General features: G+C 52.1%; 1 protein-coding gene across 1 annotated transcript in view; it reads right to left on the reverse strand.

Moving 5' to 3' along the window:
• The window catches only part of LOC115474082 (polycystic kidney disease protein 1-like 1), an 868,156-nt gene extending 860,684 nt beyond the window's left edge, over positions 1–7,472 (reverse strand). The window contains exon 1 of the mRNA XM_030209405.1: positions 7,404–7,472. The gene's annotated coding sequence lies outside the window, so the exon portion shown is untranslated. The remainder of the gene's footprint in view (positions 1–7,403) is intronic.
• Between the last annotated feature and the right edge of the window lie 9,062 nt (positions 7,473–16,534).

A 16,534-nucleotide genomic window follows, 5' to 3' on the forward strand; every position in this document is an offset into this window, starting at 1 on the left:
TACAACCGCAACCGTGGGAGGAGCTGACTGACCCTAACACCGCCGAAGCGGGAGGGGTACAAAGCTGCCCTACTGCCGCACGAAGCGGGAGGTAGCGCCGGCAGAATTTAAGTCTCAATCCAGCCCCGTAAAACGGAGGGGAGAGGAATGCAGCAGCTCACTGTAACACCAATTCGTCTCAACTCTTGAAGAATCCATTGAAAACTTGAACACGAAGTCCTCCTGAACAGGAACTGAAGACTAAACTTGAACCTGAAATGCAACCAGAATATAAACAATACAGATATCTGGGAGGGGCTATGGATTGATCAGCTATGATTAATGGAAAGAAAATTATCAGGTATGATACATAATTTTACCTTCCATATCATCATGCTGATCAATCCATAGACTGGTGGGATGTACCATCGAGGCCGCCTGAGCTCTAGTGGAGTGAGCCTTCAGCTGGATAGGCGGCACCTTCCCCGCTGCCACATAAGCCGCTGCAATGGCTTCCTTGACCCATCTTGCCACTGTAGGCTTAGCAGCCTGCAGACCCTTACGAGGACCTGCAAACAGGACAAACAGATGATCCGACTTCCGGAAATCATTGGTTACTTCCAAGTATCTGATGATGACTCGTCTCACATCCAGATATTTGAGAGCAGAGTATTCCTCTGGGTAGTCCTCCCTACGAAAGGAAGGGAGACAGAGCTGCTGATTCACATGGAAGCGAGAAACAACCTTGGGCAGGAAGGAAGGCACTGTGCGAATAGACACTCCTGCCTCAGTGAACTGCAGAAAGGGCTCTCGACATGATAGCGCCTGGAGCTCGGAAACTCTTCTGGCTGAAGTGATAGCCACCAAAAAGACTGCTTTCAACGTCAGGTCTTTCAGAGATGCCCTCGACAAGGGTTCAAAAGGCGGCTTCTGCAAGGCTCTTAGCACCAGGTTGAGATTCCACGCAGGCACCACTGAGTGCAGAGGAGGGCGCAGGTGATTAACTCCCTTGAGAAAGCGCACCACATCTGGCTGCGAAGCCAGGGAAGCGCCCTTCAGGCAGCCCCTGAAGCAAGCCAGAGCCGCTACCTGGACTTTAAGGGAACTGAGCGACAGGCCTTTCTCCAGACCTTCTTGCAGGAACGCCAACACTGAAGAAATTGGAGCAGTGAAGGGAGAAAGTGAGCCTGCTTCACACCATGCTGCAAAGGTACGCCAAACCCTGGCGTAAGCAGTAGAAGTAGAGCGCTTCCTCGCTCTTAGCATAGTGGCGATGACCTTGTCTGAGAAGCCCTTCTTTCTCAGACGCTGCCACTCAATAGCCAGGCCGTAAGACCAAAGGGGGAGGGATCCTCCATCACCACGGGACCCTGATGCAACAGGCCCTGCTCCACTGGCAGCCGCAGAGGATCGTCCACTGAGAGCCTGATCAAGTCCGCATACCAGGGACGTCTGGGCCAGTCCGGACCCACCAGGATTATCCGGCCCGGATGCTTTGCCACCCGGTCCTAGCACCCTGCCCAACAAGGGCCAGGGCCGGGAACACATAGAGAAGCTCCTGTGTCGGCCACTGTTGGAGAAGAGCATCTACTCCCAGGGATCGAGGGTCCAGTCCTCTGCTGAAAAAGCGCGGCACTTGGCAATTGGCCGATGACGCCATCAGATCTAGGCTCGGCTGGCCCCAGCGCTTCGTGATGTCCAAGAACGCCTGAGCAGATAGCTGCCACTCTCCGGGATCCAAGGTATGGCGACTGAGAAAGTCCGCCTTGACATTCATGACTCCGGCAATGTGGGCCGCTGACAGCTGTTCCAGGTTCGCTTCCGCCCACTGGCATAGATTCATGGCCTCCTTGGCTAGAGGGGCGCTCTTGGTACCTCCCTGGCGGATGACAAAGGCCACAGCCGTGGCATTGTCCGACAGGACCCGTACCGGCTTCAACGCCAGTACCGGGAGGAACTCCAAAAGCGCCAACCGAATGGCTCTGAGTTCCAGGAGGTTGATAGACCACTTTGCCTCTGCAGGAGACCAGAGCCCCTGCGCTGTCCTTCCCAAGCAATGGGCTCCCCAGCCCGTCAAAGAGGCGTCCGTCGTGACGACAATCCACTCCGGGGTCACAAGAGGCATCCCTGCAGACAACTTGTCTGTCTGCAGCCACCAGCTCAGCGCCTTGCGCACTGCTGGTCCAAGGGAAGGCGCACAGCATAATCCTCCGACACCGGAGTCCAGCGCTGCAGCAGAGAGTGTTGTAGTGGTCTCGTATGAGCCCTGGCCCAGGGCACTACTTCCATCGTGGCCGTCATAGAGCCCAACAGCTGCACATAGTCCCAAGCCCGGAGCGGAGAGGCTACTAGGAACTGGTCCACCTGAGCCTGAAGTTTGACAATCTGATTGTCCGGCAGGAACAGTCTGCCTAATTGGGTGTCGAATCGAACTCCCAGATACTCCAGGGACTGAGTCGGGCGCAGCTGGCTTTTCTCCCAGTTGATGATCCACCCCAGGGAGCTCAAAAGAGCAATCACCCGGTCCACAGCTTTGCCGCACTCTGCATAAGAGGGGGCTCGGATCAACCAGTCGTCCAGATAAGGATGGACTTGTACTCCTTCCTTTCTCAGGAAGGCCGCGATGACCACCATTACTTAGGAGAAGGTCCGCGGAGCAGTAGCCAACCCGAACGGGAGGGCTCTGAACTGAAAGTGTCGGCCCAGGACTGCAAAACGCAGAAAGCGTTGATGAGGAGGCCAGATGGGAATATGCAAGTACGCTTCCTTGATGTCCAAGGATGCCAGGAACTCCCCTGCCTTCACTGCCGCTATAACAGAGCAGAGGGTCTCCATGCGAAAGTGCCGAACTTTCAAGGCCCGATTGACCCCTTTGAGGTCGAGGATAGGCCGTACAGAACCTCCTTTCTTTGGTACCACAAAGTAAATGGAGTAACGTCCCTTACCAAGCTGATTTTCTGGCACCGGAACGACCGCACCCAGGCGGATCAGATTGTCCAAGGTCTGCTGCACTGCCACAGCTTTGACCGGAGACTTGCAGGGAGAGAGTACAAACCCGTCTCTTAAGGGTCGGCAGAACTCTAGCTTGTAGCCGTCTCTGATGACTTCCAGCACCCAAGCGTCTGACGTTACCCTGGTCCACTCGCCCAGAAACGAGGACAGGCGTCCTCCAATTTGCACTGGGCCATGGACCAGGACCCCGTCATTGGGTACGAGACCCTGGGGGAGGACCGGAGGGCGCACCTCCGGGACGGCGGTCTCTGCGAAAGGAATGCTGCTTGGGGGAGAAGTTCCTCTTGAAGGAAGAGGGGGCAGAGGAGCCCGACTTGCCGGGCCGGTACCGACGGGCTTCCTGAAACCGTCCTCTGGAGATACCGGGGTGAGCACTGGCCCGAGCCCTGACCTCTGGTAACCTCTTGCCATTAGACGTGCCGAGATCGGTCACAATTTTGTTCAGCTCGACCCCAAAGAGCAGCTTGCCTTTAAAAGGCAACTTAGCCAGGCGGGACTTAGAGGCGTGGTCCGCAGACCAATGTTTCAGCCAAAGCCACTGCCGCGCAGAGACTGTCTGAGCCATACCTTTAGCCGAGGCTCTCAAGACATCATACAGTAAGTCTGCCAAATAAGCCAAGCCCGATTACAGGGCCGGCCAATCAGCCCTCAAGGAAGGATCCGAGGGGGAAGCCCGCTGCACAATCGTCAGGCACGCCCTGGCCACGTAGGAGCCACAAACTGAGGCCTGCAAACTTAAGGCAGCCGCCTCGAAGGACGACCTTAAGGCCGCCTCCAATCTTCTGTCTTGTGCGTCCTTTAGGGCCGTGCCACCTTCCACCGGCAACGCCGTTTTCTTAGTCACCGCAGTGATTAAAGAATCCACGGTAGGCCAAAGAAAGGCCTCACGTTCACTTTCAGGCAAAGGATAGAGGCGGGACATAGCCCTAGCCACTTTGAGGCTCGCTTCCGGGACATCCCATTGAGCCGAAATTAAGGTGTGCATGGCATCATGCACGTGGAAGGTTCTAGGCGGGCGCTTCGTCCCCAGCATAATGGCGGAGCCAACAGGGGCTGAGGGAGAGACGTCCTCCGGAGAGGAAATCTTTAAAATGCTCATGGCCTGCATTAACAGGTTGGGCAAATCCTCTGAGCGAAAGATCCGTGCTGCAGAGGGGTCATCCGCTCCATCCGAGCGGGAATCCGTCTCCTCCAAGGAATCCCCAAAGGACCGTTGGGAGAACTCAGATACGCTGCCCTCATCTACATCAGAGGAAACAGCGTCCTCTAAGGCCTGGGAATCCATCCGAGGGCGTTTTACTTCCGGGGGCCTCAACCCCTTTATCGGACAAGGGAGAAGGGGCAGCGTTCTGCATAAGGAAGGCCTGATGCAGCAGCAAAATAACTCGGGGGAGAAACCCCCCAGACTGTGCACTTCAGCAGCCTGGGCCACAGCCCTAGACGCACCCTCAACCGGCGCTCGTAAGAGCGGGGGAGAAAACATGCGCATCCAAGATGGCGTCCGGCGCGACACTCCGCGAAGGAGCCGCGCGGGAAGAACGGCGCTTAACTTTAGCCGCTTTTTTGCTGTTGCCCAAATCAAGGGCGGCCATGGCATGAACGTCTCCCAGCTCAAGGGCGGCCAAGAAGAAGCCGTCCGAGCAGAGTGGCCGGCCAAGATGGCGGAGGCGAGCAGCGGGGGGATGGGCATTTATGGCGGGAAAAACCGCCGCACCGGAGGAAGACCCGGGACACTGACCGGCCTCCGAACTGACACCCAACAAGGGCGAATCAGACTTTAATACCCCCGCATCCCTGCTAGGAGCGCACACGCGGTCCGGGGAGCGATTCTTTGCGCCCTCGCCCTCCGACGCCATAGGCCACGTGGAGATCAATCGGGGGAACCCCCTGCCCGCTATAAAAAGGTAAAAATTACCTGCTTCTCGCTCCGAGCTGTAACGACCTGGTGTCCCAGTGAGTAGCTGCAATAAACGTTTAAATAAACGTCGAAATAAACGCCTTTAAGGACGTCTACAATTTTTTTTTTTTTTTTTTTTAACGGAGCCAGCGGGAGGGGGGAGAAAAGGAGGGACCTGGCGCCACCAGTTTGCACTTGCTCAAGAAGAGCCTTCAACCCCAGGCACTCAACAAAACCTAAAGATTAGGCTTGGAGGCCTAGCCAGAGCTGCTGCTGTGTGTGACCACCACCTGCTGAGATAGAGAACATACTGAGGAGTTTCCGGCAGCACATGACCACATATAGGGAGGCAAAAGGATTGCTCTCTATCTCCACCTGCTGGTAGATGGACACAACCCACCAGTCTTATGGATTGATCAGCATGATGATATGGAAAAAAAGGTTTTGATTTTATTTTTTTATTGTGGGAGGGGGTTGGTGACACTGGGGGACTCCGGTGGTCATCTGGTCAGTTGGGGCACCTTTTTTAGGCTTCGTCGTGAAAATAAAAGGACCAAGTAAACCCGGCGAAATACTGATGAACGCTGCTTTTTTTTCCCCATTATCCGCAAAAGCCGGCCATATGGTAGCCACGCCCATGCCTGCCCATGTCCCGCCTTCGCTACGCTGCCGACATGCCCCATGAACTTTCGCCAGCGAGGCGACGGGGAAAGTGGCGATGCTGTCAAAAAAAGCCGCTTTCGATTATACTGATTTCGCCGCTTTTGAGAGATCGCGGCCATCTCCCGATTTATGTCGGGAAATGGCCGGCGATCACTTTCGAAATAAGCCTGATAGGGAAAAGGGACTATTGAAGAGAGGAAGACAAGATAAGGTTACGAGACAGACAGATAGGACACATAGGGAAAAGGGACTATTGAAGAGAGAAAGACAAGATAAGGTTAAGAGCAGGTGACAAGTTAGGAATTAGGCATCAAACAGGTTGGCCTTAGCCCGGATTTGAAGGCGGCCAGGGATGGAGCTTGATGTATGGCTCAGGAAGTCTATTCAAGGCATAAGGTGCGGCGAGATAAAAGGAACGGTGTCTGGAGTTAGCGATGGAGGAGAAGGGTGCAATTAGGAGAGATTTGCCTAGTGAAAGGAGTTCCTGGGAAGGAGTGTAGGGAGGAGAGGAGGGTGGAGAGGTAGTGAGGGGCAGCAGAGTGAATGCACTTATAGGTTAATAAGAGGAGCTTCTCCACCACCGCCAACTCCAGGCTCGCTCATTCTGCCTCGCCTCACCCTATGCTTGGAACAACCTTCCTGAGCCCTTACGCCAAGCCCCCTCCCTGCCCGTCTTCAAGTCTTTGCTTAAAGCCCACCTCTTCAATGCTGCGTCGGCACCTAACCCTTACCGTTCAGTGAATCCAGACTGCCTCAATTTGACTGCCCCTATCGGACCGACCCTTCACTTGTCTGTTAGATTGTAAGCTCTTTGAGCAGGGACTGTCTCTCTTTGTTTAAATTGTACAGCGCTGCGTACCCTAGTAGCGCTCTAGAAATGTTAAGTAGTAGTAGTAGTAGTATAGGGAGCCAGTGAAGTGACTTCAGAAGAGAGTAGAGACAGATCAAGAAGTCTGTTAAGAACTTCCCAAAGTGACTGAAAGCCTGTGTTAAAGCTGAGGCTGGAGCATTCACAGTGACTGTGGAATTCTGATATATTTTTTAAATTTTGTTTTAATTACGTTATTTTACTGTGTTTTAGCGTGAACATTTTTTAAGTGTAAAAATCACTAGGTAGTAACGCTAAATATCAGTAATATCAACATAGCTCAAGGTATGTAAATGTTGTTAATTGTAATACATAAGTATAATGACTAAATAAGTATGTAAAATTTATTGTTTAAATTTAAGTGCGGTTGCTGAGGGAAAACGGCAAAAAACTCTGGGTTACTTTTTTTTTTCCCCTCACCCTCTATACTGTACCAATATAACTGGCCTCAAGTATTGTAGCACAGAGAGTGTCTGAGCTCCCATTTAACTTCAGTCGGCACATGATGCCCTTCTACACAACTTGTTAACTCTTTATTTGGATCTTATCGTTCCATCTCCAAAACTAAAGGAGGCAAAGGCAGAGAGGAGGTGACTCAACGATCACCTCCCGCAGGGGAATAATAAAAAAGATGGCAAGCATACAAGCATGACCTTGTAAATAAATACCATCACAACCACATGCTGAGCCCAGGCACACATCCGCTGTCCAGCACCGACCCCCGCCATCAGTACAATTTAAACAGTAAACATGCAGACAGATGCACAACACACAGCTTTAGAACAATCGGACGGCATTCTCGCATCAGCCAATCGACCAAGAAATCTACAACTCATACTGATTTAAACAAACGATTGTCTGTGCCTGGTGTTTGAATAAGCTTAACATCCCCAAGAGTCAAAATAAATGCAGCAAATGTAGAAAAGGTAAAATACAAGATTCTCTAGATTTAATCGCTCTAAAGTTGAGTGATAGTTAGTCTACCAGGTGTGCAGCCGTCGGGTCGGGACAGAGCAGAGCAGAGCCCGGTGCAGAGGCTCAGCACAGGTAGCATCACAGCAGATCTCAGACTGTTGTCAACCGCTCTTCCTCTCCTTCTCTTCTTCCTCTCTGCTACCCTGGGCAACGGGCCGCCCCAACCCCCGCTTGGCCACACTTCAACCACGCCTACCTTGATATTGCAGGAATAAGATTGGGGGAGGGGGCTGGATTTCTTTTTCTGTGTATGATAGTGAAACTTCCGCAAACCTACTACAAAACTACTACCAAAATTCATGACAAAAACACTGCAAAAAAATTATTAAGATGGAAAGAGTTCAGGGTTTGGAAACAATTTTGGTTTTTGTTAGATAAGACTTTTTTTTTTTTTTTTTGCATAGCATAAATACTACTACTACAACACTCCCTCTTTCAAACCTTTAAATATTTCAGGTGTCACTTTGGATTTTTATTCTTTTCCAATCCAACAAGCTGAAAAGACATACAAAGGGGTCAAGAAATTCCTGTCCTATTTTATTTATTTGTTGCATTTGTATCCCACATTTTCCCGCATATTTGTAGGCTCAATGTGGCTTACATAGTACCGAAGGCGTTTGGCGGCTCCGGTGAGATCATACCAGGGTTGCCATGTGGAAAATTTTTTTCCAGCCTAAAGGAGCCCAAAATCCAGCCCAAAACCCGCCCAAACTCAAACCCACGCCCCTGACACCCCCGCCCCCGCGTCATCACCCCCGCACCCCGCCGTCATCAACCCCGCCCCCGCCGTCATCGGCCCCGCCTCCCCCATCATCGGCCCCGCCTCCCCGTCACTAACCCCGCCTCCCCCGTCACTAACCCCGCCTCCCACGTCACTAACCCGCCCAGAAACGTCATTAACCCCCGCCCACCGCGGCCAAAAAAGCCGGCGGAAAAAAACCGCAAAAGCCGGCGAAAAAACCGCCCCAAATCCAAAAAGGAGCACAAAAACCGCAACCCGCCGCGGGCAAAAATTTCCCGCGGCGGGTCGCGGAAAACCGCCCATTGGGCGGTAAACCGCCCACCTGGCAACACTGATCATTACAAAGTTATATTGTGGAGGATAGAGTTCCTGTGGCAAGTCACGTTTAGGGAAGCGTGCAGTGGAGGAAATGAGTTTATGTCCATTACGTACTTTAATTTTGTTGTGTCGCAGAGATCAGGCATTTAGGTTGGATCGGCAGGGTATGCCTTTTTGAATAGGTTAGTTTTAGTGATTTCCGGGAGGTTTAGGTGGTTACTACTACTACTACTATTTAGCCTTTCTATAGCGTTACAAAGCGTACGCAGCGCTGCACAAACATAGAAGAAAGACAGTCCCTGCTCAAAGAGCTTACAATCTAATAGACAACAATAAATCAAATCAGCGACCCTCCTTTCCCCTGCCCCCATGCCCAGTGGCCCTCCTTTCCCCTGCCCTCCATCCACCCAGTCCAGCAGTGACCCTCCTCTCCCCTGACCCCATGCCCAGTGGCCCTCCTTTCCCCTGCCCTCCATCCACCCAGTCCAGCAGTGACCCTCCTCTCCCCTGCCCCCATGCCCACTGGCCCTCCTTTCCCTGTCCTCCATCCACCCAGTGGCCCTCCTTTCCCCTGCCCTCCATCCACCCAGTCCAGCAGTGACCCTCCTCTCCCCTGCCCTCCCTTCATTCCGCCCTCTCCCCGTTCCTTCTCCTCCCCCCCCCCCCCGCAGCGAGCCAGTTCTCCACCCTCCCTCCGGATCCGTCCCTCACCAACTTGATCTTCGAATTCTTCGCCTGCCCGCTAGCGCTGACTCTCCCTGGGCCCTGCCGGTTCACGCTTCAAAATGGCCGCCGAGACTTCAGCAGAAGTTTTGCGAGGCCGCCTCGGAAAGTCTCGGCGGCAATTTTTAAAGCGCGAACCAGCAGGGGAGAGAGCACTAGCGCCTAGCGGGCAGGCAAAGGATTCGAAGATCAGGTCGGTGAGGGACGGATACGGAGGGAGGGAGGAGCCGGCTCACGGGGGGCCGGGGGGGGGAGGAGAAGGAACGGGGAGAGGGCGGGGCGAAGGGAGGGCTGCTGCGTTGCCGGCCCTGCGTTTGGGGGGGCATTGCCCCCCCCTCGCCCCCCCCCCCAGTCTACGCCCATGTGAGGTATGTTTGGGATGATCTTTTAGCATTTCTGGGTGGTAGGTCTATCAACTCGGACATGTAGGCTGGGGCTTCACCGTGAATGATCTTGTGGACTAATGTGCATACCTTAAAAGTGACACGTTCCTTAAGTGGAAGCCAGTGTAGTTTCTCTCGTAGTGGTGTTGCCCTTTCATATTTTGGTTTTCCGAAGATGAGTCTGGCTGCTGTGTTCTGGGCTGTTTGAAGTTTTCCTCAGTATTTGCTCTTTGCAGCCTGCGTATAGTGAGTTGCAGTAATCCAGATGGCTGAGGACGAGGGATTGCACTAGGTTGCGAAAGACGAATCTTGGGAAGAATAGTCTTATCCTTTTCAATTTCCACATGCAGTAGAACATCTTCTTAGCTGTGTTGTTGCGTGGGTTTCGAGTGTTAGGTGGCGGTCGATAGTGACTCCAAGGATTTTTAGCGTTTCTGAGATTGGAAGGTTTAGGTTTGGTGTGTTTATCGCGTTTGAATTCATTTGTGTGTATTGGGAGGTGAGTATCAGGCATTGAGTGTTTTCTGCATTTAATTTCAGACGAAATGCATCTGGCCCATGGTGTTCATGATGTATAGACTTTGATTGATTTCGTTGAAGATTTCTTTGATGTCTTGTTTGAAAGGGATGTATATTGTCACATCATCGGCATATATATATGGTTGAGGTTATGGTTTGATAGGAGTTTTGCTAAAGGGATCATCATTAGGTTGAAGATAGTTGGTGAGAGAGGTGATCCTTGTGGAACTCCACATTCAGGTGTCCATGCCTTGGACGTGGTTGAATTTGATGTGACTTGATACGAACGCAGGGTTAGGAACCCCTTGAACCAGTTCAGGACATTTCCTCCAATGCCAAAGTATTCAAGTATGTGTATTAGGATTCCGTGGTCGACCATGTCGAAAGGCGCTTGACATGTCAAATTTATTCCAGGCGTAGGGTGCAGCGAGACAGAGGGCGCGAAGTCTGGAGTTGGCAGTAGTGGAGAAGGGAACAGATAAGAAGGATTATCCATGGAGCGGAGTGCACGGGAAGGGGTGTAGGGAAGGACGAGTGTGGAGAGATACTGAGGAGCAGCACAGTGAGTACATTTATAGGTTAGTAGAAGAAGTTTGAACAGGATGCGTAAAACGGGAACTCAACTAACGTACGTCCTCCCTCAACGCCATCTTGGGACACTCTTTGTCTGGTTTCTCCTCAGAGGCCTGTCTGATATGGGTAACCCTACAGCATAGCCCTCTGAGTCATTGACACACTGAAGCCCCTCCACCACGACACGGTCGTTTTCAAGGCTTTTGGTAATGTCACGGTTGTGCCCACGTTCCTGGCTCTCAGTCACCTGTCCCCCCTCCCCCGGTGGTTAAACCTGGTGGCTGCTGTGGACTGATGGCTTACCGTTTCCCATGTTCCAGAAGATATGCTGGTCGGTCGGATCTTCCAGCCTCTCAGACTTGTTTTGGGAGTTTTTTGGAACTAAGCACGTACCCATATTTGGTGAACTCCCTTGTATGCTGCCTTTATTTTTTTTTGTTTTGTTACATTTGTACCCCGCGCTTTCCCACTCTGGGGAAGGTCTCTAGTTTGCCTTGCAACAGAGGTCCTCAGAGGAGTTTCCTTTGGTGAGAGTTTGTTGCAGTGCTGCTGTGCTTTTTCCTGATTGGGCTTTGACCCTGCTTGTCTCCTGGTTATTCGTTGTCTGCTGCCCGCCCAGATCCGGCTTGTTTTCTGTTATATTCTGCTGCTTGCTGCCTGCCTGGAACCCAGTGTGCTTTCTGGAAGTTTCCTGCTGTTCACCAGCCGGCTGCTGTTTCCTGCAGTTCGTGCCTTCCAGGCCCTGTCGGCCGCCTGCACCCAGGGGCTCAACTCCTGAGGAACGGCGGTCAAGTGCAGGTGAAGTTTGGGCTGAATTCCTGGCCTGTTTGCTCCAGCTTGAGTTGCCTCGGCTTGCAGTCTTCGCCTGGTAGTTCCTGTCCTGGGTTTGCTGGTACATCTGTCCTGCCTTGTTTGTGTTTGGGTGATTCTCCTGCCGCTGCCGCCCCTCGGCAGTGGCCCAAGGGCTCACTAACCCTGAGATTCCGGGGAGAGGTGACAGTTCCAGAGTGTGTGCTTATGTATGGAAAAGATGGATGTGTAAGTTGATTTGTATTTGAGGCCTTTGCAACTTGGGTAATGCAGATTCAATATGTTCATGTTGATTTTGAGGTGTTTCTAGTTGGTGAGTCGATTAGGTCTGTCATATAACCAGGGGCGTAAGCCAGACAACAGCTTTTGGGTGGGCCTAGGCAAGAGAAGTGGGTGGGCACCAAGTGTTCTCCCCCTCCCCCCCCCCCCCCCCAACTACCACCCAAAAAATATCTCAGCTGGTTGAAAAATGCTTCTTTCCACCTTGGCAGTCTGCCAGCAGCATGCGCAGGTGCCGGTATCGTGGAAGAATAGCATTTTCATTACCATCAAGAGAAAGTCTTCAGCTGGCCAAGCTTGGATCCCACCAGCTACCACTAACGTGTGCTACTGTTGGGTGGCCTGAGCCCTGAATGGGTGGGGCCAGGCCCACCTGTGCTATGCACTGCATATAACAAGGGGCTTCTCCGTAGATTATTTTTGTGAACTATGGTGCAGATTTTGAAGGTAATGTGTTCTTTAATTGGGAGCCAGTGTAGTTTTTCACAGAGGGTTTGCGCTTTCATATCACGTTTTTCCAAATATGAGCCTAGCTGCTGTGTTCCAAAGCGGGTCCTGAAGCTTCTTAAAAGTCTGTTCCTTGCATCCCGCGTAAATTCCATTGCAGTAATCTAGGTGGCTGAGTACCATTGATTGTACCGGTTGCAAAATGTATCACATGGGAAGAATTGTTCAGTTGTTTGAGTTTCCACCATTGAGTGGAACATTTCTTTGTTCTGGATGCCACTTGGCTCGCTAGCCTTAAGTTACGGTCTATTATAACTCCAAGGATTTTCAGGCTGTCTGAAATAGGAAAGGGTGTAGTCTGGGATGTTGATAGTTATGGGGTTGTCCATGCTCTGTTGTGATGAGAGGATGAGACAGTGTGTTTTTCTTGTTGAGTTTTAGTGAAATGCATTTGCCCATGAGTCCATGATGTTTAAGCTGAGTTGATTTCGTTGGTGATTTCAGTCAGTTTGGATTTGTACGGAATGTATATTATGACATCATCTGCATATATGAATGGGTTAAGGCCTAGGGTGGATAATTATTTGGCTAGCGGGGTTATCATTAGGTTGAAGAGGTGATCCTTGTGGAACTCCACAGTCTGCTTTCCACGGCGTTGAAATGCTAGAGTTTGATTTTACTTGGTAGGTTCTTGTAGTTAGGAAGCCCTTGATCCAGTTAAGTATGTTTCCATCAATCCTGAAGTTGTCTAGTAGTCTTATTAATATATTGTGATTACCATGTCGAATCCACTAGACATGTCGAATTGGAGGAGAAGGATGTTTTTGCCTATTGCTATTTCCTGCTTGAATTTGGCTAGGAGAGTGAGTAGTACTGTTTCAGTGCTGTGGAGGGGGGCGAAAGCCTGATTGTGATTCATGTAGTATTGAGAATTTGTATATGTAATCTGCTAATTGTTTGGTTACCATGCTTTCCATCAGTTTGATTACTAACGGGATCGATGCTACTGGACAGTGGTTAGTGATTTCATTATTTTTTTTCTTAGTGTCTTTTGGTATGGGGTAAGCAGAAATTTCCATTTTCCTTGGAGCATGTAATTTAGGTGGGATGTAAGGTCTTCTATGAAGCGGTCAGGGGCAGATTTAATTAGGTAGCTGGGGCAGGTATCTAGTTTGCAGTGAGTGTTGGAGAACCTGTTAATCGCTTGGGTGACTGTTTCGACGGTAAGGGGGCCGAAGTTTAGCCAAATCCGGTCGGCCGGGTATGCTCCAGTGGTGGGGTCCAACCTCGAGGAAGTGATCATGTCAGTGGTGGCTTGAGGTAATGTATGCGTAGGTTTATAATTTTTTAATTGAAATACTTAGCAAGTTCATCAGCCAATGGGATGTCTGTATTCATAGTAATTTCTTTGTGTCTTTGTAATCTGTTCCTATTTTAGTTTTATAGTAAGATCTTTTGTCTGCCTTATAGCATATTTGTATTTTCTTTGTATTTGTTTTCCATGGTTGAGTATGTGTGCGTCTTTGTTTTTTTTCCATGCTTGTTCAAGTTCCCTGGAGTGTGTTTTTAGTTTTTTTCAGTTTGTCGTTAAACCATGTATTGAGTTGTGCCTGCATGAGGTTGTTGTTCATAAGGGTGCTATTTTATCTAGTATACTTTTGCATCTTTTGTCCCATTCTATGAGGAAGTCTGTGGATTCCGTTTGCGTGACCAATCGTTATTGTACATCAGTTGCCAGAACATTTTCGTGTCTACTTGGCCTCTTGTGCTGTATGATGTGTGTTCATGTGTTCGTTGTGAGCCCTTCTTCCTCCAATGTAGGGACAGGTTGAGTTTGTAGTGGTTGGTCCAGGGTGTTTCTGTCCATTTGTCATTTGTTATTTTGAAGTTCTGGTCTGCTGAAAGCTTGTGTGAGATGCGTGGGATAAACATAAAGGAATCCTGTTCAGAAGGAATGGATCCTAAGGAGCTTAGCCGAGATTGGGTGGCGGGAGGCGGGGATGGTGCTGGGCAGACTTCTACGGTCTGTGCCAGAGCCAGTGGTGGGAGGCGGGACTGGTGGTTGGAGGGCTGGGATAGTGCTGGGCAGACATATACGGTCTGTGCCCTGAAAAGGACAGGTACTGTCCCGTTCCGGGCCCTTACCGGGGTGCCCCAGCGGGGGGCAAAGACCAACGGAGGCCGCGGGATCCGGGGCGGCGAAGACCAGCCGCCGACGGGGCCGGCGCTGCGTGGGCCGCTCCGAGACCGGCGATCCACTGGAGCAAGCGCCGGTCTCGGAGGAGGGGATACGCCGGCCAAGATGGCGGCGCCGGCGTCGTCGTCGTCCTCTCTCGCTGGAGCGGACCAGCGAGCCAGCCCCGCCTCCTCCGCGCCGGATTGGCGCACGGACAAAGAGACCCCGCCCGCCGGGCAGGCTGGCCAATCCCGGTCTCCCTTGCCTGTCTAGGCCGGGGGGATTGGTTCCAGCTGATTCCAGGGGCCGGCGGGCGGGGGATTTAAACGACGAAACGGAAGGGGACCAATGCTTCCGTTCGTTCGTCAGAAGCCAACTTCAGAGGCTGTATCCTCTTCAGCTAGCCGTCCTTGCTAGCCAACTCCAGAGACCTGGGATCCTCTTCAGCTAGCCGTCCTTGCTAGCCAACTCCAGAGGACTGTATCCTCTTCAGCTAGCCGTCCTTGCTAGCCAACTCTAGAGACTGTATCCTCTTCAGCTAGCCGTCCTTGCTAGCCAACTCCAGAGACTGGATCCTCTTCAGCTAGCCGTCCTTGCTAGCCAACTCCAGAGACTGTATCCTCTTCAGCTAGCCGTCCTTGCTAGCCAACTCCAGAGACTGTATCCTCTTCAGCTAGCCGTCCTTGCTAGCCAACTCCAGAGACTGTATCCTCTTCAGCTAGCCGTCCTTGCTAGCCAACTCCAGAGACTGTATCCTCTTCAGCTAGCCGTCCTTGCTAGCCAACTCCAGAGACCTGTATCCTCTTCAGCTAGCCGTCCTTGCTAGCCAACTCCAGAGACTGTATCCTCTTCAGCTAGCCGTCCTTGCTAGCCAACTCCAGAGACTGTATCCTCTTCAGCTAGCCGTCCTTGCTAGCCAACTCCAGAGACTGGATCCTCTTCAGCTAGCCGTCCTTGCTAGCCAACTCCAGAGACTGGATCCTCTTCAGCTAGCCGTCCTTGCTAGCCAACTCCAGAGACTGTATCCTCTTCAGCTAGCCGTCCTTGCTAGCAAACTCCAGAGGCTGTATCCTCTTCAGCTAGCCGTCCTTGCTAGCCAACTCCAGAGACTGTATCCTCTTCAGCTAGCCGTCCTTGCTAGCCAACTCCAGAGACTGTATCCTCTTCAGCTAGCCGTCCTTGCTAGCCAACTCCAGGGACTATATCCTCTTCAGCTAGCCGCCCTTGCTAGCCACCTTCAGAGGCTGTGCCCTCTTCAGCTAGCCGTCCTTGCTAGCCACCTTCAGAGACTGTGTCCTCTTCAGCTAGCCGTCCTCGCTAGCCACCCTCGGAGACGGTGTCCTCTTCAGCTAGCCGTCCTTGCTAGCGGCCCTTTAAAGACTGAGTTGCTGACTCCCAGCCAAGCCGACCGTCACCCCGCGGTTCCAGCAGTCCTGCTGGCCGCCTGCAGCTGGGGCTCACCCCCGGTGAACGGCGGTCGCCGCGGTGTGAAGATTCGGGGTGCGCGGCGGTCCTCGGAGGTCTTACCAGGCATCAGGGAACCTAAGGGCTCACCAACAACCACAGCAGGACAGGAAACGGAAAGTCATGAGCTCGCCTACGCAGCCCGATCTACGGGACCTGGCCAAGGTACTTCAGCAGCAGCAGGAGCAGCTGAACGCCCTGTCGGGGGCACTCCAGAATGTATGCTCTCAACTTTCTACGCTTCAGGTACAGAACCAGGCCACTGCGGTCCAGGGGGCCACAGCGGCTCCCCGTCCGGGAGGGTTCCGCACGGGACCTCAGTTCCCTGAGCCGGCGCATATAATGGGGCCCCCGGAGGTTGCCGGGGGTCCTCAATCAGTGCAACTTGGCCTTCCAGATGCAACCGGAGACATTTTGCTTCGGACCAAAGTAAAGGGGATATATCATGGGCTTAGTGAAGGGAAGGCCCTGGCCTGGGTGGCCCCACTTCACGAGCAACAGGACCCTATCCTAGATGACTATAGTGAATTTCAGCGCCGGTTCGGATGGTGTTCGACCTTCCGGGGAGGCCATCTTCCGTGGCGTCGGAAACTGCTGCGAATTCATCAGGGGAGGGAACGGTGGCCGACTATGCCATTCGTTTCCGGACCTTTAGCCACGGAGCTCCGTTGGAACCCGGAGTCCTTAATGGCTATCTTTACGGAAG

Source organism: Microcaecilia unicolor, chromosome 1 (genome assembly GCF_901765095.1).
Source record: "Microcaecilia unicolor chromosome 1, aMicUni1.1, whole genome shotgun sequence".
Lineage (NCBI taxonomy): Eukaryota > Metazoa > Chordata > Amphibia > Gymnophiona > Siphonopidae > Microcaecilia > Microcaecilia unicolor.